The following is a 24,473-nucleotide window of genomic DNA, read 5'->3' on the forward strand; positions in this document are numbered from 1 at the left end:
TGTTATGGGCCTAAAGAGCCTCCCCTACCCCTCAGACCCCCATCCCCCCCAGCTCCAACCTCTTCCCGACCTGTCCCTGAGCTTCAGGAGCAGCAATGACACGGGCAATGCAGATGCAGCCGTCGGTCCCAGCCTCCTCTTCCCAGGCCCAGTCGGAGTCCTGGCATTTTAACTACAGCTCACATCTCCACTGTATCTTAATAATTATCTGCACATAGCTTATTTCATTTATTTGCACGCCTATCAAAGGAGTTGGGACATTCCAAAATAACTACAATATTTTTTCACACAAATTTTATAGGAATCACGCAGTGAAGTCAATATTAACAGACCACAAAATAAAAATGACCCCATAAATAGCAAAGTCCTTCAGTCTTCATGCTACCCCCATTATAGTCATCATACCAATTCACTAAATACTAGAATAATCTCTGCAACTTGAATTAAACAGAACGCAACTATTATTTCATTTACACATACAGGAAAACCAGCATCCACGTCCACAGAACATCAAAGCAGATATTGCAGCCGCAGTCAGAGGGTCACTGAGTTTTCTGGTCTGCATTTGGACAACATTCAAAATGTTGCAACATTTCCACCTCAAGAATATAACTTGTAAATATGCCTTTAAAAAAAAAAAAAGTTCAAGGTACAATGATTCAGAGATCAAAAAAATTTTGTCCTGTTCCTCCAGCTTAAGCTGCCCACAATGGAATATTATTGTAAAATCTCTAACAATAAAAAACCACGATCATATCTCCACTAGGGTCAGACTGGAGAAACAGGTGGGTGCTCCACAAGAATCTGGTTTTGGTATTGGGCTTGGATAAAGCTGAATCAGTGGGGAATGTGCTGGGAGAGCTGGCTGTTACACTGGAAGTGGATGAAGAATGTTTTTTTTATTGAGAAAGGCTGACACTAGAGAGAAGCGACAGGTGTTGAGCAAGCATTACTGCTGCTGTAATCGATAATTATGTGGTCAGGCAGTGAGGAGGAGTTTGAATGGAAAACCGTGCAGCATTATTCTGCGGGTTTGCGTTTTGTTGTCATTGTTTTGTCTTGGAGCATTTTACTGAGATGCATTTACTGTTTCAAAAAATAAAAATAAAAACATACTGCATCATAAGCAACAACTGTCTTTCAAGAACAAATTCTGCAGGTGTATAAGCAAGTGGAGACAGATAAACCTTTTATTATCTGGGCTACCCCTCCAACCAACCCAGCAGTACAGGGAGCTTGGCACTTCCAACATTTATTCAGCAGATACAACTCTCACTAGCGCCAATCCAATATATTCTCACCACTCCTACATTCACTTAAAGAACAGGAAAAGCGTAATTAATTGCCAGATGCAAGGATTTCAGCAGTCATGTTTATTCTGTCATGCCCTTAAAACAAGCCTAAGTAGATAAAAGCCTAATACATTGAATAAATATTATGCAACTGCCTTCTTGTGAAAATACATTCAGAAAACTCTCACACTGTTTGATTTCTACTGTTCATTTCATTTGTCTTGCTTCTTCCCATCACTCCACTACTTTCCTTCTCAGCTCTGGGATTTATTAACTCGAGTAAAAGTGATTTCAGTATTTCTACTAAAGCAATACTCAGCATATGTCTAGCATCTATATTTATACAACTCTAGAACTGGTAATAAACATGATTTTTGTATTGGCACAATACGTTTTTTTTTAATGAGACATCATTCCTCATCTCAGTTTACCAAGAATTACATTGGCCACAACTAAGCCCTCATCCCAGATTACTGCAACGCGTAACGAGAGCCTGGGAGGCTGAATGGAAACTTCTTGTTATTTATGAAGGAACTTTTTAACAACCGAGGGCTGGCATTATTCCCCCTCCATCTGTGGCCAGCAGGGCTACTCAAAGGGGAGGGAGACGCCTGGGAAGGCGTTAGGTGGAAAGGCTGAGGCTTTGGAGCTCGTTTCCCTGCAGAATCCAACCACAGAGGCGCTCCCAGCACCGAGCCAAAGCCATTTGTCCAAGAACGAGTGTGCGGTTCCTGGGTGACGTCAGGCCCGGGCAGCCAGCCAACTTCCTATGGAAGTGATTTCAATTTAATTGCATTTATCATATGATTAATTATGTAAGGAGCCAGAAGCCTGCATAGGTGTCCTTAGATTTTTGAATCTAAACGAATAAAATATTTTGAAAGTACAAATAAAGAGTTAAATTGAGGTGAACAGAAATCATATTCAAATTTCAAGCCTTCTTCTAAATCACTTATTCCAAAAAGGAACAGATGTTAGCCAAGACAAATTCCATCCTTGCTCAACAGGGACTCAGCAGCCTGTGATGCAAAGCAGAACATTTTCTCACCTGCAACTTTACATTAGTCCATACCTGTAATTATACCCTAAACATAAAGCCTTGCCCTTCTACTCGTGCTTCATAATAGGTTCTCACTGCCCAAGGCCTTCCGTGAGCATTCACAAGTTCTTTTTTTTTCCTTCTTTTTCCCTTCAAGACCTTTCTTTCAAAACATTTCTCTTTGGTGACGTGCAAATAAAACTCCACCCAACCAAAAAGCCAAACCTACTTGAAAACAGTAATGTGGCAGGTTAGTGAAAGCAGCATTCCTCTCCCCGGACAGTACAAAACCAGCATCTCTGTGCACACTCCCATCTCCCTGCCCATTCACCCGTTGCCTCATTTTTTTTATTGAGGAGGTAACTGTACACAATCAAGAAGAACTGACCCCGTTTGGTATCACAACGCAGGGATTACTGTAGCACAGGCAGCGTGTGTCAGGTGGCAGCCAGCGCTCTGCAGTGCTCCTGTCACTAAATGGCTGGCTGCTACCGAACAGGAATAGGAAGCTGGTGACGCTCCTGCCCCGCTCCGACAGGGCACGGAGCTCAAAGCATTCACACGTCAGTGCTCGGAGCATGGAGACCGCATGCTCTGGGGTATGCCTGCTGAGAAACAGAAGCGTGGAGTTAACCCAACGCTCCCCTTCCTCTGCATCCTGCCGGCCTGCTCTCCCCTCCCAGCCTGCAGAAAGGAAACGTGTGCTCCCTGCTCCTCAGCACTGACTTCAGGTTCTGGCAGGGTGTTCCCAGGTCTCTGCTGTCCTTGCTGACCACCATCCCTCTCTGCCAAGCGGCCGCTCGGGGCTCAGAGATGAACAACAGGGCAGTGACAACGGCACAGGCCCTGCCCTGCCTGCAGGCCCACAGCAACACAATCGGGCATCCTGCTGAGATCCTGCAACATTTCCACGGAAATCTCCACTTTGTTTCTGTAATTTGACTTCAGGCGGTTCCCTAAAACTGTAAACTGAGCAGACAAAACTCAGCAAACCCTTTCCTCCATGGTATTTTTTGCACAGGACATATTTGCAGTAGCGTGAATCACTGATCACTGTGAAGTGCATCGTGCATCACAGTGCTCGAAAGCATTCTGAAAATTTGGAGAAAATAAATTCAAAGCATCCATCCAGATAAGGAAAATACCAAATTGCGAGTTCTTTATTATACCAAGCAATGTTTAAGAATCTCAACCCATTCAACATATGAAAAATGTTTTGTCATCTTTTATGGCATGAATGTTTGTAAATATTAACACAGTTTATTCTGCCATCTTTACATTTTTGCTTGTGTACCCATCAGTGCTGTTTTAGCATTTATAGCTTTTAAGTAATATTACCTACAACCCCTCTACAGTGAGTGATTCACCAGCCTGAACAGTCAAGTCCATCATATTAGAAACACTGAAGTTAAGGTTCCCTGCGTCAGCTTATGGTTTAGAGAACAGCCCTCCCAACGCCAAAAACCAACAACAAAAATCCCTGATTAAAAGGTCACACCTTTTCCAAACTTCCACCATGCATTCTTAAACAGGAAATAAAGCTTTTCAAGAAACCTTTCCATTGGGTTAAAAAAAAAAACAAAAAAAAAAAACTAGTGTTTTCCTCGTCCTTGTTATCACACCAGCTGACCTGTTCCAGCTAATTTGGCAGGAAGAGGAACTTACTGTATCTGCTTGGTACAACATCATGAAGTATTCCAGCCTACTTATAAAAAAAAAAATAAATGTGATCCAATTTCCCAAGCACAGTTGTTTTCACAAAGCTTTTCCCCATTGCAACCACATTTCCATGGGGATCATAACCCCAAATAATCAAACAAACGACTGAATTTCCGCAGGCTCCACGGCCCCACGCGCAGCTCCCTTCACCCCACGTGGAAGCACAGCCTCCCCAGGGAGGGAAAGACAGCTTTGTGCCCAGAGACCCTGCTGTTCCCATTTAAAACACCAGGAGACAAAGCACATGTCCAAGTTTTGTCAATGATTGCTAGGATTAAGTCCAAATTAAAGTCCCGGACAAAAAAAAAAAAAGTAAAAAGAGTAGAAACTGAGGTCTACAACTTCAGACTGTTTTTTACCAATGTAAAATGAAAGTTATGACAAGCCTCACTTTGGTAAAATTTAATATAAATTAATACCTTTAGTTGAGCCTATCTTCAGTCATTGCAATTGTTCTGGTGTTACCAGCACTTGTGTACAGAGCGGCTCATACACACATTTATAGTAAATCAGGATAAGTAATCTCTATATGGAGGAGCCACCTATTTTAATATTCATAAATAGCCCCTTACAGGATTCTGCATTATATACATATCCAAATATTGGGCTTTTAAAATTATTCTTGGCTAAGTAAGATGTTAAGAAAAACAGGCCATGTATATAGCCTAGCAATCCTCAAATGCCTCACAGCACTGAACAGCAACACAAAGGATGCTTCCTGCATAAATTCAGAACAGCAAGCACTTAATAAGTTGTACACCTTGTTTTATAATTTATTAACTCCATTTTGCTTTTGATTTCACATATTTTGGGACTAAAGTTAAGCAGGAAAAGAAAAAAAAGACATGCAATTTTTAGCAAATTATAATCACACAGATCTACTCTTCTTAGGACTAGGCCCAAGGTTGTGTGCACAGACCTAACCCTGCCTTCTGCACGTATGCATTATGCAATGTGATGTGATAAATATGTAATTATGAAATCACACAGTGTATTGCAAACAGAATACAACGCTCTTCATTGACCCAGGAGAAGGCAAACTGCACCATGTGCTGTCTGTGCTCGCTCCCCGCCCCCTCCCCCCCCATTTCATTTTCATAATGGTCCAGCACTTATTTTGCAGACTTTTTATACCATCTCCTCTCTAAGGTATGTAAATAATTTAGTCAACAGTAATGCATTATGCAATTTATTTTCAGCCAACAGCACAGCCCTCGTTAGGTGCAATTCATGGGAAGAAGCAGTTAATTATGGTAATTCATCTGCAGACCTAGGTGAGCAATTTCACCGTTATTCTGCTATCCTACTTAATATGCGTATGTTGTATAAGAGCAGTTAAATGGCAACTTTCAAAAATGACATCCCAAGCCCTGATTCCGTAAGGAGCTCTGAACCCAGGCTTCAACACAGAGCTGCAGTAAACACTGCTTCTGGGAGGAGAGGGAGCCCATTTACACCTCACTTACAGCTTGCGAGATGAGGGTTTAAGGTAGTCTACTGAATAGACCTCTACAAGATCCTGGAAATAATTCTTTGCTATTGTATCGCACTATTTGTGGAATGGTATGTGATCATATAATTAGAAATCATATAGTACATTCACACAAAGAACACTTCAGGGTTTGTTGGGTAGGATAGGGAGAAGGCTCTTCTTAAAAGGAAATTACATTATCTGGCAATTCAGAGCTGATCTCAACAACTCAGCAATGCTACCAGAGAGATATTTTCCCTCTCAAACTTCAGAGGAACGCATTTTCAGGTCTAATTTCTGCCTGAGGAAGAGTCATTTCCAAACAAAACCAGCTGAGGTTTTCAGTCATTAAGATATCAGAAGTCTAAACAAAGTATTTTAGGAAAATAATCCAAAATGTGTCAATATAAAAAATCAGAATAATAATAAAAACATTACTTAACCACAGCTCAAGGATTACGGTGGTGGGGAGCAGAGACAGCATTTGGTGTAGAACCAACACTGAAAGAAGCACTTTGGAAAGGTGCAGGAAAACTGTCATCGATGTAGTGCTCGGTGCTCACAGGGGAGAATGACGAAGGGGGGCCTCAGACACCAGCAGGTGCATGGCAGTTTTGCTGGCACAACGACCTGCTCGAGCACACACTGGCTACCTAACCCGTATCCTCAGGCAGGTTCCAGCCTTGTTCTCGGCCTGGAGGCCCCTGAGGGGCAGCTTGAGGAGCACCAGCACCAGCACCCTCCCAGGCATGGAGCAGCAGTCCTTCATCTTGTGGCTCCTCCGCACCGCTCCTTGCCTCAGCCCTGCGATAGCTGGTCACAAACCAACTGGTAGATGCTCCAGCTTATTTAACGTTGGAGAGTGGGTATGTACTGAACAGCAGCCTTCTACCAAACCCCAGCTGTCCTTAAATAATTCAAAAATCATGTAAGTCCCACACACTTTGGAGAACATGGCCGACTCAGCGAGGTGTGTGCATGCAGCCCTGGCCTTCAGGCATAAACCAGCCTGAAAAGCTGCAGTGCAGCCCCTTCCCCCTGAATAAGGCCATAAAATCATAATCAGCTTAGGTGCCAGATGCCCTACTGACAGAAGGCAGAGAAGTCCCCCTCCACTATGGCTTTAAACCAGAAGAGGAGAGATTTAGATGAGATGTTAGGAGGAAATTCTTCCCTCAGAGGGTGGTGAGGCCCTGGCCCAGGCTGCCCAGTGAAGCTGTGGATGCCCCATCCCAAAGTCAGGCTGAATGGTGCTTTGAGCAACCTGGGCTGGTGGAAGGTGTCCCTGCCCATGGCACGGGGCTGGAACTGGGTGGGCTGTAAGGTTTAAGCAGCCTGTGAATCTGTGAAGTTCCCTGTGAGCATCCTGCAGCGTGGGTCTCCGTGGATCACTGCTCCAAGCCCCACACGCAGGCACCCGCTTGGATTTTAACTTCGTGCGCTTCGGTGCAGCTGCAGGACCAAAGCGTTAGAGATCTGCAGCTTGTTTATGGCCAACTACATGTGCTAGGATGTGTTTTGCCAAAACTCATAGCTAAAATAAAAACCACTGTTCAAACAGCACAAAACTTCATAAAGCAAATAAACAACATACTGCAAATATTTGTCTTCCAAGCAAAGGCTACTTTCCTTAAATTTCAACATTTAAAGTGGCTACAAAGCATTTCAGACACTGAAACAAATGACTGGTCAAAAAAAAAAAAAGCTACCCATTGTTGTCATCATTTTAAAGTTTGGTCTTCTGTTCTCCTTAAACATGCACTGCACTCAAATTATAACTTAACAAATGTACATGTCCCTAGACAGTTGAAACAAACAAACAAAAAAGAAGCATTAAATGTAAATCTTTCTGCTCAGACCAAGCCTAGAAAACTGCCAGCCCCAAAAATGAGTTTCACAGAGCCTTAATGCATCTGAAAACGGCTTACTGGCTAAACATGACAAGCAAATTCCAAACTGAAGGGAAACCCTTTCCCTCAACACATACATTAATATTTTTCTTTCCTGAAGGTTGGATCACTTCCAGAGAACCTGATTCGACTTCAATACCATGATAATATATTTCTTACAAAGAGCACGTCGATTGCCTCAGAATATGAGAAAATGTTTCAACAAGGAAAGCAATTCACTCAGCTTTTTTAAAAATATCCAAGGATCACACTTAAAAGCTTTTTTCTTTTTCTCTCTCTCTTTTTTTTTTTTTTTTTTTTTAACAATTAGGGCTTGACTACAGCAACAGTTATATCTGCTGAAAATGTATTACACTAAACAGGAATGAGACACTTTCATTCTGGAGCCATTCCAAAAATAATGTGAGCGCACTGCAAATTCCCTCTTATAACTTCAAGCCATGCTACCCAGCGAGTGTAAATGCCTTCTTGCAAAGTTTAAGGGATTTATTACAGTGTGATCTTTTTAAATTAACCAAAAGATACTTCTCAGCGTAGACTATGGTGAAAATAAGAAATAACCCACAGGATTAAAGTGTAAATTACACTAGCAGAAAACAAGCCTACACAACTTTGAGTGCTCTTTGCAACCTGAAGACTTCCCCAAATCAGAAAAACAACAGACGTAAAATTTCATTTTCTATCAGATGAAAAATTTCCAAACTACGGAAACAAAATATTGTAAAAAAGTGTGTACCACCATCTATACCACCAGAAACCTGTGATGTGCCTTTCAGAGCAGCCCTGCCTGGCCGGAGAAAGCCAAGTCCCGTGCCACCATGGCACCTCTTGCTAAGCACGCCTCACGACATGACCTGCAGCACGCAGCTCGGACGAGCGAGGAAGGTATCGCTGGTTCTTAGTACAGGGCGTGAAAAAGATTTTCATACAAGCTCATAAATTTGCTTAACTATATAAATTTGTAAGTAAATCACTCTGATAAGTTATTAAGGAAGGCCGGGCCAAGTGGGACTGTGCCCACATGACGAAGATCACGTCACCATTTCCCATTTTATATACGGACAATGCAAGCAGCAGGGCGTTAGGGGCAATATGGCCACTACATACAGAGAGGCTGGTGTCAGGTGGGCTTTGCTATTAGCTGGCCTGCTTCAGTCCACAACCATTTCATCAGCTCTGCTCTCAGACACGAGAAGTTCACAGCCCACCGGTCCTACGATGAGCAGTAGCTGACTGCCACCTTCATGGCAATGCGGGTGTTTGTGGCATCATGCTGGCAACCAGCTTAGGAAAAACGTTTGGATTTAAATACCCCCTAAAATACCCAATGTTTTTAATGCAAATGCTTTCAGAGCTGCTGTTTGCAGGACCAATAAACCACTGTATCAGCATAACAGAGCCAATAAGCCATGGCACAGGACAGAAACTTCCTTTCCAGACAGAAAGATGTGGGAGAGCTCCATGCAAGCAGAGCCAGCCGTGGGTCTCACCTCCTCCACTCTGACAAGGTACTGCATGTGGGGCTGTGCTCCAAAATTGATCCCCAATACAGCCCCCTGGGGAAATTCAGCCTTCCCACCGCCACCCCAAAAAGAGCTGCAAAAAGCAGGTTCAGGCTTCTATTAAAACTCCGTATACAATTCCATTTCCACATTACTAAGGACACAAACATGCCTGATGTCAACGTGACTCCCCACCACGTATGGGCACTATCAGCAGGTACCTCCAACATGGACCGTGTGTCACCCAACAAGCAATCCTCAGAGGCTAGGAAAGCAGCACAAAAGCAACAAACACAAAAAGAACGCTTGCCTGAAATAAGAGTAATCTGAAGGGAAAAATAAAACAAAAGCCACTTTATACTGCTATGCAGCTTTCACCAGAAGATCTCAGAGAACCGGTCTCAAAAAACTCCTGTGAAGTGTTAAATCACTGATGCGTGGGTAAATTTGTTAATCCATTAGCTAAGGTCACACAGCAACAGAACTAGCAGATAATCCTGACACCAGATTTCTGTCCTATCCACCATGTGGACAGAAAATCTTCAGTGATGTAAACTAAAAGAATTTAAACACAGCTATCTATTATGTACAAGCATATTAGGTCAACCCAGAAAAGACAAATTTGGGGCATGTAGAGTGTCTCTGGAGATTCACCACCGATCCGTAATAGCCTATGAAGACGTATATCCAGAAAGTCATTCCACAGCACCCTCTCTTCTGGCAGTGCCAGCAAAGGGACCGTATAAACAAAATCAGTGGTGCTCAAAAAGACGTCTGAAAGCTTCACACAGTAACGCGCAGAATATATTCCAGTATTGTAGAGCACCTGCTTTAGGATGCCAAAAGCTTGCCATTCATCCTGTATTGAAATTTAAGTAGTATTTTGCAGATTGCCTGCAAGCCACCACAACTGGGGAAGTCTTCTTGTATTTGAGGGCAGGCAGGCAGGCAGACACACAGCTGACATTCTCAACACGCAGTCACGACAGCGGTGAAAATTTCTAGCAGCGTCAGCGGTGTTTTATGTTTAAGCATCCCGGTAACACCTGTTATGGAGCTCTCTCTATTCAAGACCATTTTAGTGAATGCTCTTGTACTGGTACAAAATACACTGCAAGCACCTGTTTCTGAATAGGGAAAAAGACTGTCTCAAGCAAGACTATGAGCTAACAGGAAAAAAATATATATATTATATATATATATATATTCTAAGAATTAAGAATACTAAACCAGACAATGAGCTACACTGGCATTACTAATGTATGCTAAGAAACACAAAAAAAAAATGTTGTAGGCAGGGAAGACTAATCTTCCTGTTTGTCCCTAGGCAAAACTGAAAATGATTTCAATGGGATTCCCCCAGGTACAGCTGGATGACCACAGGCTTCACATGCCAAGAATACTCCTGCAGCAAGTCTATTGCCTACACCCTAGTTCCACTGCACACATCCTGACTGTAGGAATTCATAAACACCAAGAGTAATCCAGAGGTGATCCACAACCTGTGACTTCAGCAGAGATGAGGGTCACTGTTATCAAGCGTCAACAGCATTGTAGTACAGGACTTGTATTTGACAGACTTCCAAGAGAAACTCTGTTACCGACGTTCTCAACAGCACATCTTGCATTCCCTCTGGCCCAAGCACATCTATGCCAGAGGCGCAGTAAAAGCTTGTTATCCATGGGTTTTGCCGGGCAACAAAGTGCGAGAGTTTATGATGCATTAATCTCTTCATTTATTTTCTTACGTTCTGCAGAGCAAGTTACCAAACAGAAAGACGTGCCTGGGTATTAAGCAACAGAGGATTTGATGTATTATGGTGTTCCCAGACTATTTTAAAATGGGAACTCTTTAAAGACAATCTTCCAGCTCCGAAGTCACAATTCTGCAAACTCATCCGTGCACCACAGGACAAAGGAGGCTGTCCACACGTATCAGCTTGCAGTATCAAAGCTATATTTGTTCACCTCGAACAATGGGGCATGTGACTTGTCAACACTACCCACAATAAACACAATAAGATAAGGCTGTGACTGATTTCATCACAACTTTGTTTTTGTTCATTTTAAGTCACAACGCCAGTAACATTTATGGCATAAAATCCCTTATTTTGCAGAGCACAAAGCTCACCTCACAGCACGCTGAGCTTTCCATTCAAACTTCTGCAGCTTTTTGCGCTCTCACTGGCCACCCATGCCAGCTGCCCCCAACGTCTCCCTTTGGCTTCATCAAGCCCTGGACCGACACTTGGCACGTGAAGCCAAGATTATTTTTATCAAATGAAGACACTGCCAAAACCCGCCAGCCCTGTCTCCCTTTTTGTGGCCATGTCCCGTCAACCCCATGTCCCCGCCAGGTTCCCTGCAGCAGCACAACATCCCAGCTGTAGTGCCACAGGCCACACGGGATCAGCTCCCAGACACGTGCTCAACTGAGGTTGGGAGAGAGAGGAAGAAAGAAAACCAGGAGAAACAAAAAGGTGATGGGGAAAAGGCACAGACCTGGTGCAAACCACTGACGAAAGAGCAGATAAGGAGAACATGGAAGAATTAATCCAAAACAATAAAAAGCAGAGAGAAAGTAACGAACAAAGCCAAAACAAAAATGGGAGATTAGAAAAACAAATGAAGACTTAGGAAGGGATTACAGTGAAGTGATGCAAACTGCCATGCCTGAGACAAACCCCCACGTGCATTCGGTGAAGCGTGCTTCAGCAAACACCGGGACGCGGAACCAGAGAGGAAAGAGCAAGAGCACGCTGCCCGCGGGAAGGGGTTAATTTTAGCAAGAAAGAGCAGCACAATCTAGCACCACTTGTGCTTTATTACACAGGGGGGCTGGGAGGGTTATTTTAATAACACAGAACAGCAGTAGGCCCAACAGCACTCTCCTGTTCTTCTGGACAAAGAAATAAAAGCAGACAGCCATGGGCAGGGGGACATCCATACAGTTCCAAACTTTCACCATTTACAGTAACATTCCGCAAATTAAATCTGATTAATTGGATCACTGAAAATGTGGTTTCGGAAACGCTGCTTTTCTTTCTCTTCACCTTGACCAGGCTCCATCGCACAGGCAGGCAGGTGCAGCAGGGAAGGCAGGCAGCACGCTGACAGCCGCACGCCCCAGCCAGGTCTGACACAGCCTCACACCACGAACACAGCTCTCGGGAGCTCCTTCACAGGGTCCAACATATACAGGCCTTGACGCTGGCAATCCCAGTAATCCAGTAGAGCAGAAAGCCTCACAGCCTGCCCGATGGAAGCGCTCCTGGCTGCAGTCTGATGTCTCCCATACCCATGGAGCCTCTCGTACAAAGTCACCAACGGTGCCAAAGAGTTGGAACAGCCGACACGTTCATCCTGGCTACGTCCTGGCTAATTTCTCTCATCCTTCACCCAATTTTTTAAATTCTCGTTAGCATTTGTGTCCATCCAAACAGGCTCGTTACCCAGTTTCACTCCCCTGTACACCCAGCATACCAGCTGCTGTTAGCTCCGGCCAGGACGGATGGCCTGGGACAACGCGAGGAGCTGCCAGGAACATTCAGCCCCGCAGGAAGCAGAGGGCTCACTTTTAGGATCTAAGCCTTGCCCATCTCTTTTACCAGAAAGCAATGTACCTGGGAGGGCTGTGGTGCCCAGGGACACTAAGAAATGGCCAAGGAGGGTTTTATTGTTGAACAGAATAGGCTCTAACAATGTAATTTCTAATGCATTGTGTGTGTACTGTACGTATGGTAGGACAGGCACTTAGAGAGGCCCTTGATGAACTAGAAATAAATAAACCGTATCGAAATAACCTTGCATGTGCAGACAGCAGAGGAACCAACTAACACGGCCCCTGCCAACAGTCAGATAAACACGTTGATATTTCTAATGTAATCAAAGGCCATTCAGGATCCGCTGTGGAAGACGGTAACAGACATACAAAGCATTTTCCTTACAACTCAACCACTTGAGACAAGTATTTACTATAATGGTGAAAGCTGTACAAGAAAAGTTGGTTTACATTAATCAGCTACATTTAGACATCCGTTTCGCTATCAGATTAAGCTCACCAGAACTGCTTAGTAGAGTGTTTCACTCTATGCTTAAGGTTTTTTTATAGCAATTTAACATACAGAAGTTTTGTATTTTCATCTTACACAGTGCTAGAAATTTACAGTTTAAGCAGGGTAAAAGCAATCTAGCTGTGTATCTGAAATAAAGTGACAAGTCAGGTACTACATCTGCATCAGCAAAATGTTTCAATTTTACAGTGAGTACAAACCCTGCTTCTCTAAACCACAGGTCTGCTGCTTCAGCTACAGGAAACAGTTAATCTGTTGCTGTACAATATACAATTTATTTGATGTCAACATTAATAGACGGTTTGACAACATTGTTCTTCATTTTCCTCCCTACACATCTGTGCTAACTTTGCTTTTAAAGTACATTAGAAAGTATTAAATCTGATCAAACACAACTCCAAAGTAAATATGTTACAGATTCACAAATAATCATCATGGCAAAAATCCATATTTTTTACAGAGCACTTCCTAATTAAAATTTATCACTAAGAGCCTGTATTTTAGGAATGTGTGTTTGTGTTAATACCCAAGCAAAAATTTCTGCACTGGAGAAGAATGTTGACATCCGTACAAAAATTAGCTGTGATTCATTGTTTAACAGTTGTCTTCCCTTCACAGAACACCGCAGACTGAAGGACATATTGCCAAACTGAAAGCACCAATACTTCCTTTAACCTAATATAGGACAAATAAATACACTTCAACAGCTTCTAAATCTTGCACGCCCTACTTTTTTGACCCAGATCTCTTGTTATTTCCCCCATAGGTCTATGCAATATCAAAACTATTTTTTCCCACAAATTTAGACGTAACCTAAAAGAGGGAAAGTTCTCATTGTTGCTGTGAGCTCAGCAGACCAGGACGGGGGATCTGCAAACAGACTCAGCTTGGTTAAAATCAACTGGTATTTTAATGTAAAATCTTCAACCACACTTAACACCACTATCAATGATAAATGATAGATATATACACACACACACGTTTTACCATTTTTTACAAGGGAAAAAAAAAAAAAAAAGTATTTTCAAAAGTCATGCTGACTCTTGAAAAATAATCAGTCTTTTGAAGAAAAAAAAAAAAACAAACAAAAAACAAAAAAAAAACACACACACAGAAGACCTGCAAAACTCACTCTTCTTCTCCTCGGCCAGCCTGGACAACAACTTCTAGGAAATCCAACTGCCTCTCCTTTGACTGGCATGTTCAGGGAACCACCAGGGGACCGAAATCCACCTCACGTGTGCTTGCTGTCAGAAGAATTCCCAGCTCTGAGTTTGCCGGTGACAGGTCAACCCGTGGGCCTCAACTTTTAACACTTAACATCAAAGGGATGCAACTTTGGGGACAGGTTATATTTAGGGCTCTAAACCTTGACAATTTCTGTGGTTTTGGCACCCGGCATAGCATTTAGCACCACGTTTTCATGGACAGTGAGTATCTGACCCTTAACCCCTACCCTTGGAGAAATGCTCCACAGGCACACTGCTCACAAACCTCTCCGGTACGCTCGCAGCCAAGGCTTTAGCCAGCAGCCACGTAACCACATACAGGAGAAGGAAGTTTCCAGAGGCGCTTTCCCAGTCCCAATCCATACAATCCACAAACAGTGTGACACCAGCGGGGTCCAACAGCATCTTCACACGAAGCCAGGGAAGCGATTAAATCCTCCTGCAAATCCCCCAACAGGTTAAAAGGAGCACCAGCAAAGCCACAGGGACAGCTGCTTGCCTGCCTTGCTCCGCTCCACCAGCGTGGCCAGCGCCACCAGTGAGGCAGCTCCAGGCAGCCCTGAGCTGAATCTTAGATTGCAAAAGAAAGGAGGAAAAAAAAAGGTGTTTTTTCTCTGATTGATTCTCATTTTTTACTGCTGGACGTTCCTAATAAACCAGATTGCTCCTTTGCAGCGTGGAGACTTCAGAATTGCGACAATAAACACAAAACAGAGTACACAACACGGCCTTGCTAATGCTACTGCCAGAAAGAAACAGAAACTACAACCTAGCGGGATTTGGCGAAAGCCAGCGAGCCACACGTGAGCCTTGGTTTTCAGAGATGCTGAGCACATGCAGTGACCACCAGCCCTATTCACACTGGTGGGGACCCAGTGCCTGAGCCCAGAAACGTGTTTTACCCCACAGTCACGCTCTCAAGACAAGTGGCAGCACAGCACCAAACCACCACGGGCACAAGGAGCTGCTCCCCACGAGCCCGACACGAATGCCTGGACGTGCTGGTGTGCCTAGCAGTGCCCTGGCACCGCCACGTGCCACCAACTCCGACAAGGCCATCAGGGGCCCTGAGGGGACGCTGTGGAAGGCACTGCGTCTACGGGCAGAGGCGGCTGCGTACAGCTCCCCGTCACTTCTGAAGTAAGCTCTTGCAGTAGGTTTTTCAGAAAGCAGCGCCAATTCACCAAGCACTTTACTACTATCAGTAAGGTAAGGGAATATTTCCCAAGTCGTCCCCATGAGCAAGCAGGGCTAAGCTACTTATGCACCCGCCAGCCATCCAGGCCAGGTCTCACGACCACTCGTTTCCTAACAAGGAAGAATTTTTTAAGGTTCCGTAATGATATAAAAAGGAGAGGCTAAAGGATGTCACCAAAACTGACACGGTGCTGGTATTCAAAATCAATGTTTTAGAGGATACGTGGAAATACAATTCTATGGATTTTTCACAGACAAAAGAAAACTCGACGTCAAGCTCAAACCCGGCCATCAGACTCCATGGTGTTTTGTGTGATTTCAGCCTTGTTTTCACTATGAGAAGGACAAAAAGGGCCTTCTCATCTTGAGTGAGGTAACAGAAGGCAGAACCCTAACGAGGAGGCAGCTCACAGTTTTCACACAAACTGGCACAGTGATTTCTAGACCAGGCTTCCGCACTTTTTTACTCAACCCATCGGCTCTCCCGACGTGATGAATACACTGCCCTGTCTTCACGACTTTTTACCTCCAGATAGCTAACGCGATTTTGCAAAATTGAAAATAAATAAAATGGAGTCAATGTACTCCCGTACAACTTCATCGGAAAAGATCATTCTTATTCCGTGTTTCGTTGTCATTCTTTATCTCAAAAGAAACCAGTTACAAGGTGAATAAAGCCGTCTCCATCTACTCTGCCCGGGACCACCGGATGAACTCGGTTCTAGTAAAGTCACTCTTCTCATAATGCTACTTTGCAGAAACTCAGAGCACAGCACTTAGAAAGCTGCAGGTGCTGGGGGCAGGGATAACCAACCCCATAGCAGGACGTAGGAACTGTTTCTTCAGCAGCTGCTGATTTGAAGGTCCCATGTTAACGCTGCAGCACAACTCAAATACACCGAGAAGAGCTGTCGGTCACATTTCCTAATGGAAAACTTCAGACACTTCTTCACCTAACACAAACAGCTACACTTATATTTAAAAAAATGAATGTGCAGTAAGTATATTCTCGCATTAGGCACTTTTTGTAGGAGCCACACATGGATGCAGTGTGCACACGCATTTTCACTTCTCTCCCAACCCACAGCTACTTGCGATGACGTTTACGGGTCCTGGCCTTAAATACAGACATTGCTTTACGCTCTGCCCTGTGTGCGCACGTGTAACCACATGCTAAGGGCGATCACTACACACGACATTAATCACAACTCTCAAGATAAACATTAGTTTCTTCAGAATTTAGTGGTGCTTCAGGAGGATGGATTCCAGCCTTGCAGCATCGCACGCCGACACCACACCATCCTGCTTGGCCCGGTCCTCATCCTCCTCCCAGCATGGAGACCACACCGCGACCTCCCGGTCATGCTCCAGCAGGGGAAGGGCCAGTGCCACATCCACACACGTCTCTTTGCCCCTCGCAGCCTCGTCACAACTCACAGAACCACGGTCCCGAGCAGCCGTGGGCCCAGAAGGGATAGGAAATTCCGGCAAAGCAAATACAATCCACGGTCATCTCGTGTGGCTCTAGACGAAGAGGATTACCGAGGAAGGGCGTCACGCTTGCTGCTGTCTCGGCCTTCCCCGTAACATTTGATAGCACTTGGATACCAAGAAAACGTGTCAGTGTCATGGAAGATCCACATCCCATCGCCTGCCACTAACACGAAACACACTTACTTCTGTGTGCAGCTCCACAGGCATCTGTAGAGCTCATTGAACCGAACCAGACCGCTGCTGCTGCTGAAGTTGTGTGTGTTGCGTTACAGGACTTCCTTGCTCCTGCACAATTACATCCTTGTAGTTTGTGGGTCTTTATTGCCACTACAAAATTTATAACAGCAAACACATTCTGACTCAAACGTGAAGTCCATCTTAAATTAGATTCCATAAGCAAAATCAGGTTAGGTAAAATAACTCAGTTTGCTTTACATTATTTGGATCTGTTCTTCCTAACTAAAAAATATTACCTGAAAACAACATTATAAGCAATTTTGACCATTTCCCCTAATCCATCCAGAGTCTCTTTATGCTTAGGGCTGTAGCATCAAACTCTTTCATGATAGGAAAATAACTATGAAGTGCTGTTGCTGGGTACTTAGCACTTACACGATGCCTTACAACTTCAAAGCATTGCACAAACATCAATAATTACCATATATAGAGTCAAACCGAAAGAAGTATTCATATAAAAGAAACACGGAAAAATCATAACTGCCTGTTTGAAGAGGGAAAAAAGCTTAAGCAAGAGTCCAACTGTAATTATTGCATTCTTTATGCTACGCACATACATTATGACTATGCATATTTAAATGAACAAAAATCATAAACTTTTGCACAGCCTTAAAAAAAAAAAAATGCCAAACCCCAACTCCTTTCATACATTTAAGTTACATTTCCTTCTCCTTTCCCTTTCCTCGTGCACTGAGAACTAAACATCTTCCAGGTGTTCTCAATAATAGCTCAGGAGGCACGCCACCAAGTTCCCAAGCACAGCACCGCATGGGCCCTTGGTTTCAGGCGGCCAAATCCACGTTCCCCCAAGAAAACTGTGAGCATGGTCTCAGGTGACCTCAGGAAAACAACACCACACCGTGCTATTCCATCAGACCTTAACCATGGCAAAGGAAAATTAAAAGGCTACGAGAAACCAGCGAAAGTTTGGTGCCATCACATACACACCACCACCTGCCTCCTAAGTCCAACCACCTCATCAGAGCAGCTCTTTCTTTTTCCTCTGGCTAAGAGGGAAGCGGCCTTCATGCTCCTCTCTGTGAACACTCATCCACTTACTGAAGTTCAAGGACCTGCACGAGAGTTTGCAGGATCAGGCCTCGCTTTCTGAAAACACCACCAACACAAACGCCTCCAGGGAAGGCCCCAAACCCAACAAGACCTCATGAGGCCAACCGAGCCTCCGCTCTGCCCAGCTTCACGTTGGGCAAGGCCCCGGAGCTCCTGGTGCTCAGGTGCACCCCAGCACCCTGCGTGCACCCTGCTGAGCCCACGGGGAGCGACCCCAACCCCAAAAGCCCCCGCTGCCATACTCAGACCCCTGGTACAGCAGGATGGGGAGGGTGCCAGACCAGCCCAGGAGCTCTTGCTCTGCACCCCGGTCCTCCTGCTGACGCCTCCCATGCTTTGATAATAAAGAAGGCACACGTTTCGTGGTCTCTCCCATAAATCAGCAAGGAACCTGATTTACACAGACAGCAAAGCGGGGAAGCCGAGCACGCTGGAGAGCAGTAAAAACTTCACTCGCAAACTTCACTTTCCTACGCAGCGCCCTACAAACCAAACTTTCCTAAAAACTCACGTGTGCTCTGCAGCAACAAGGCTCCAGCAGGGCTCCGCCGTGCAGCGCACCCAAAGTTTCCTGCTTGGGGGGAGGGGGGGGGTGCTTTTATCCCCTGGGGCCGCCTTACAAGGCGATTCTGAGACCCGGGATTAAATTCACCTGGCCGAGATTAACCCCCACACCCCTTGCTGATGGGGGGGACCCGGGCCTGGCCCGTGATAGCCCCAGGGTTGGGGCCAGGCCCTGCAGAGCCCCCACGGAGCCCCACAGCCGCCGGGCCGAGCCACCCCACACCAACCCCTCCCTGCCCCCGGCCCCGGTACCTCGCACGGCTCCGCTCTCTTGATTTTTTTTTTTTCCCCCTCGTTTTATTTTTTTTTAAACAAAAAAACACCACCTCCCTTTCCCCTCCCCCCCTCCGCGCATATTTACTTCTGGCGGGTGGGGGAGGGGAGGGCTCCTCTTTACACAAATCGGGCTAAAAATAGGTTATAAAGCAGCCCGCCTCGCCATGGCTCCTTTATTTAATTCGCTGCCGATGCCTCGGTTTATTTTATTTGTTGTTTTCTTTTTTTTTTACCCTTTGAAATCCCTTAAAACAGAGCCGGGTGGGGGGGGGAGGGGAAGGCAGCGGCTCGGAGCGGGGAGGGGGGGGGGGAAGGGAGCTATTCGCAAAAATAAAAAAAAATAAAACACACACACAACAACCCCCACACCCATCCCCACCCCCCCCAGCAGCGGCACCCCCCTTCTCCCCAAAACAGCCCCGAAACCCCAAAATAACAGCGGGGGGGCCGAGCTCCACGAGGTTTTACCCATCCCCCCCCCCCCCCCCCCCTCCCCATAAGCCGCCTCCGCCCGGCGCCCCCCGGCCCGGCCCGGCCCGGCTCGGCCCGGCGGAGCGCCCCGGTCCTTACCTTGCGGGTGGCGGCTGCCTGGCTGCTTCCCCCGGGCACGGAGGCGAGAGAAATTCCCCCTTGTTTGTCTCCGCTCCCGTGGTGCTTGGTGTTTTTTTTTTTTTTTTTTTTTTGTTGGTGGTTGGTTGTTTTTTTTTTTTTTTTCTTTTTTTTTTTTATACAGCCATACGGACCTACATGCACATGTCTCTGTGTGTGTGTGTGTGTGTGTACGCACGGGTAATGTATAAGTCTCTTTTTTTTTTTTTTTTTTGGCTTTTTTTTTTTTTTTTTTTAGCTGAGGTGTCCACCAGGAGGAGGAAAAAAAAAAATAACACACACACACACGCACAGGAGGAAAAGGAAAAAAAAAAAAAAAAAAAAAAAAAGCAGCAGGCACCAAATAGTGCTGTGATATTCAATTATATCCCGAGCCAGAGAGCGGGGGGAGGGGGAGGGTGGGGAAAGAGGGGGGATTAGAGATGAAGTCCCGAGGAAGGAGGGGAGAAGGAAGAGAGGAGGAAAAAAAAAAAAAAAGTAATATCTGTGTGTGTGTGTGTGATTTAGATTGAGGAGGAATTGAGGCAGAATGTAAAAGCTGTTACTAAGGGAAGGAGCCAAACGGCTCGGAGCAGCCAACGGCTCGCAGACACACTGCGCGCCGGCAGAGGGTGGCCAGCCGCACCGAAATGGCAGCGGGGGGAGAGCGGCGGCCGCCGGGGAGGGAAGGGGAGGAAGGGAAGGGAAGGGGAGGACGGCGGGGAAGGGAGGCAGGGACACGGGAGGCCGGGCGAGGAGGAGCGGGGCCGGCCTGAGGCGGCCGCACGAACCCCGGCCCGGCCGCGCCGCTGCGCTGCGGGGGTCGGCGGCCCCCTCCTCCTCCTCCTCCTTCTTTTCCTCCTTCTCCTCTTCCTCCCAGTCCTCCTCTTCCTCCTCCTCCTCCTCCTCCCGCAGCCTCCCCGGGCCGGCAGCGTGAGGGGAGGCTTCGCTGTCGGTGTGGCCTTGCCTGCTGGCATGGCTCTGGGCTGTGTTCATGGCGCAGCTCGATGCCTACAGCCCGGTTACTGCACCTACCCCGGTGACTTTATGTAATAAATAAAGCCCTCCGCAATAATAACGCGCCCTACCCGCACACTGTTCGTTTTTAGAACATAAAAGCCATTTGTCATTTCTATCGCAGGTTTGTTTATTTTTTTTAAAGCGGGTTTTGTTGAGCTACACCACATCCATGGCGGGGCGGTCCTTGCCATCTTCAAAATGTCCTCGCAGTAGCCCTTGGGCGCGTGTCCAGGCGGCTGTGCTGCCACGGGCACTCACAGCGACCACAAACCCTGCTGGGATCCGACTGCGGCACCGGGTGCTGCTCCTGGTGGGGCCAAGCACCCCACAAACATAGGGCCGGGTCTGACGCTGCCCCAACACGACCCCCACATCACATCTCCACGCTGCTTGCCTTCACGGTGCCTGGAAAACCAGAGTGTAGAGATGGGCCACAAACGTAGCACTTTATTATTTTTTAAATGGAGCTCTAAATTGCCAGAGAATCACGCTAGACCTATCTAGAGTTAAGGGTGTATTTCACTTCCAGCCTACCAAGCAAAACGCAACGTGGGCAGATTTCACCTACCTGAGCTTCGTCGCGCAAGCAGATGGGACCCTTCTACTCCGCCAAACCCTGAGGAGAGCAGATGGGTGGGTCTCCGGGTGTAGGATCCCCTCACAGTGCTCATTTTTTTTCAGGGTCAGGCCCGTACGCTTTTCATTCTTTTACAAAGAATAATATTTAAATATTTGCAGAAAGCTGATTATTTTTTTTGCATTGCAAAATTGTTTAATTTTGAGAAGGGCCTGAGCCTGATCGCTTGAAATTGACTGAAGTCTGTTTGCTTGAAATTGACCGAATTATACAAGGAAATTTAAGTCTCTGGAAAGCCAGGGAGCGTATTTGTGACTGCAAACCCCTTTCTCTTCTCAATGATAGTAAAGTAAAAGATGGGTTGTAAATAAGCAATTATTCTTGAAGACCATATCCAGTTCAATTTAAAAATTTCAGAGAATGTTGTTGTCATTTGTAGACAAACCTGATGAGTTTGCTGAAGGTTGAGAAATTTAAAATGGGGGGTGGAAGAAATAGCAAGGGACTAATTAACAGCTTCCTACGGGGTAATCTCAGATCTGTCCATGCTTCTAAAGGAGTTTAACCTCCTGATACTCACAATGACTTACTTCCTCGTTAAAAGAAGATAAGAAGTAACAGTGGGAGGAGGAAGGGGGAATGGGAGTATGCACGTAGCCTAAGGCAAAAGGGAAGATGATAAGGGACCTTGTGTCAGGGAGTGTGGGACACCCGGCCCTGAAGAAGGATATGGGAGGGGCTGCAAAAAGTCCACGAAATAGCAATGGGAGGTGTGACGCTCAGGAGGCTTGTGTGAGAAACGGAGGAGGGAAAACCCCTCAAGTGTGCGTTGTTTGGCCCACAGAAATTACAAACACTGTCTTCCCATCCATCTGCCGAGCAGCAACAACATGCTGAGCTGAAGTCAGCTGGCTGAAGGTTTCCGTGGTCTACTGTTCACCAAATGTTCAGTCACGACTCCAGCGTGCCAGGCTTTCGCTTTTACTGTTACTGTGTGCTGGGTTGCGTGCTTACCTGAGTATTATGACCCAAATCTTATGCCCTGTACACTCTACAAATAATATCTACAAATAATAATTTTACCCTTTCAATTTTGTTCCTTTTTTTCTCCTTGAGTAAGGCCCCAGCTCAGTGAACACCTCACAAGGCCACACAAAAGCATTACTTCCCGCATCTAGCTTACAATTTCACATTTCCATTGCCCAAACATACAGCTGGGCACACACTTTCTGGGGTGATTTCCAGAGCCTGGCAGGAGAGACGTTCTCACTTTCGAAAGTTTCCAAGAATGGGTGACGTAGGGCAGCTGAACAGGTTATGGAGCACGATGGGTTGTTCAGCGAATGACCTGAGCATAAGGGTTGGCTGTGAATTAAGCCAGGAGAGACAGTTTTAAACAACAATTACTGACGTGTTTCTGTTCCCGAAGTCCAAAAGGCAGGTCCAAACCCAAACTCCTGGATGTAGAATTGAATTGGATCTGTAGTCTTGGTTCATTCACGTGTTTGAATAAAAATGGGCCTCTGAAGTGCTTCAGTAACGCGGCTGCTCACTTTCCGTGGTCCTGGCACTCCAACTTTAGGGAAGTCTTCTCACAGCCACGTTTGTAAGGTATATCCTTAAAATAGTTTAAATTACTCGTAACAGTGAGTGCTCGGCCTACTAAGCACATATAAGCAAATATTTGCAATAACTGGACCAGTGTTTGCACAGCACCAAGCACACTGCCTGGACTCCATAAATAATAATACTTGGCACTCACAGAGTGGTTTCCATTTTCAAAGCATTTTAGTCATAACCCTTGACACCTATATGGCCTTTTACATCTTTACAAGAATTAATTAATCCTCACAATGTCCTGTGAGATAGGTATGCAATGCAGTAATAACAATAACAACAATTAATAATTCATGTGTTCTACTCAAAAAATCACTTCAGGGATTAAAATGCATCTGTAATACTTGTTTTTTTATTAACATTTTCCCGCAAATAATAAAAGCCATGGTATTGTGTTAAATCTGTATAATATATAACTATAAATCTTCCACAGATTGGGACGAAACTAAAGGCTCAATGAGATAGCAGTGTGTCAATAGGAACTAGACTACTGACTTCAGAAAAGCAGGCTCGAGCCCAGTCCACCACGCAACCTAGGTGCCAGAATGAAACTTCCCATGTGTGGCAGTGCATAAATAAATAGGAGCAGACCAGGAATGTTCTTTGTTCATTTTTAGCTCCTGTTTATGCAAAGACTCCCCCAGTTACAGTACGCGTGCTATGACCCTGTGCTTTATGAACACAGCACCAGTGAAACGCAGGCACTTACTGGGTGAGAAATGACAGTGACTCAGCTCCTCATTGTGCAACAGGGAGAGCAGGGACAAGTCTGGCCAATACCAGGGCAAACCCTATCCCTCGTAAAAATTACCATATTGCCTTTGATATGCAGGCAAGCCCCAGTCAAACCTGATATTTAAACAAGTGGGACTGAAATCCTGTTGACTTAAATAGAAGAACTGAGCTGGTCCCACCGTGGGCTGGCAGGGTGGAGGAGGGACGGTGCGTGTGGAGAGAAAATGGAAGCTCACCACTCGGAAAGCACTGGTTTTATTCTTTCTGCAGCTCCTTCCAGTGATCACAGAAGAGGGCAGGCTGGGAGCATCTTATGCCACTAAGTTGGTGTACAAATTGACTAGTAGTTGATATAAATTGTAAAAAAATGCAATGCTGGTGATTAGTGCACTGAAGCATTACTTATTTCCCTCAGTTGCTTTAAATGCATCAGACACGAATATGTTGTAGATCTCTGTAAGACAGAAGATTTGATCACAGAAAGGTCTCACTGATGCTTACCTGCATCAATCCCAGGCACTTCTGCTGCCTGGAGTAAATGGCAAGAGCAGAGGAAGGGCCCGACCAGGGGAATGTTCTCTCATTCACACAGCAGAGGAACTGCGAGGTCCATGAAGCAGCTTTTTCCAGAAATTCCACATGAGCTACACTGCTTAGAGCCTGTTCAGTGCTGCTGTGAAACCATGGTGCTACGAGGTGTGGAAGAGGCAACTTCTGTGTCCTACAGAGCTGCGGTGGGCACAAACCACTGGTCCTGGCATGGGTCCAATATTGCATGCAAGCAATTTCCCTTTTCTGCCTTGAAAAGCTACCAGCAGCTGCTCAGAGGGATGGGTGCCATGACAGCAGGCGGGCTGTGGTA

General features: G+C 45.6%; 1 protein-coding gene across 1 annotated transcript in view; it reads right to left on the reverse strand.

The window, feature by feature from the left end:
- The window catches only part of TBL1XR1 (TBL1X/Y related 1), a 109,500-nt gene extending 89,019 nt beyond the window's left edge, over positions 1–20,481 (reverse strand). Inside the window, exon 1 of the mRNA XM_068691415.1 lies at positions 19,645–20,481. The gene's annotated coding sequence lies outside the window, so the exon portion shown is untranslated. The remainder of the gene's footprint in view (positions 1–19,644) is intronic.
- Positions 20,482–24,473: the final 3,992 nt, after the last annotated feature.

Source organism: Anas acuta, chromosome 9 (genome assembly GCF_963932015.1).
Source record: "Anas acuta chromosome 9, bAnaAcu1.1, whole genome shotgun sequence".
NCBI lineage: Eukaryota > Metazoa > Chordata > Aves > Anseriformes > Anatidae > Anas > Anas acuta.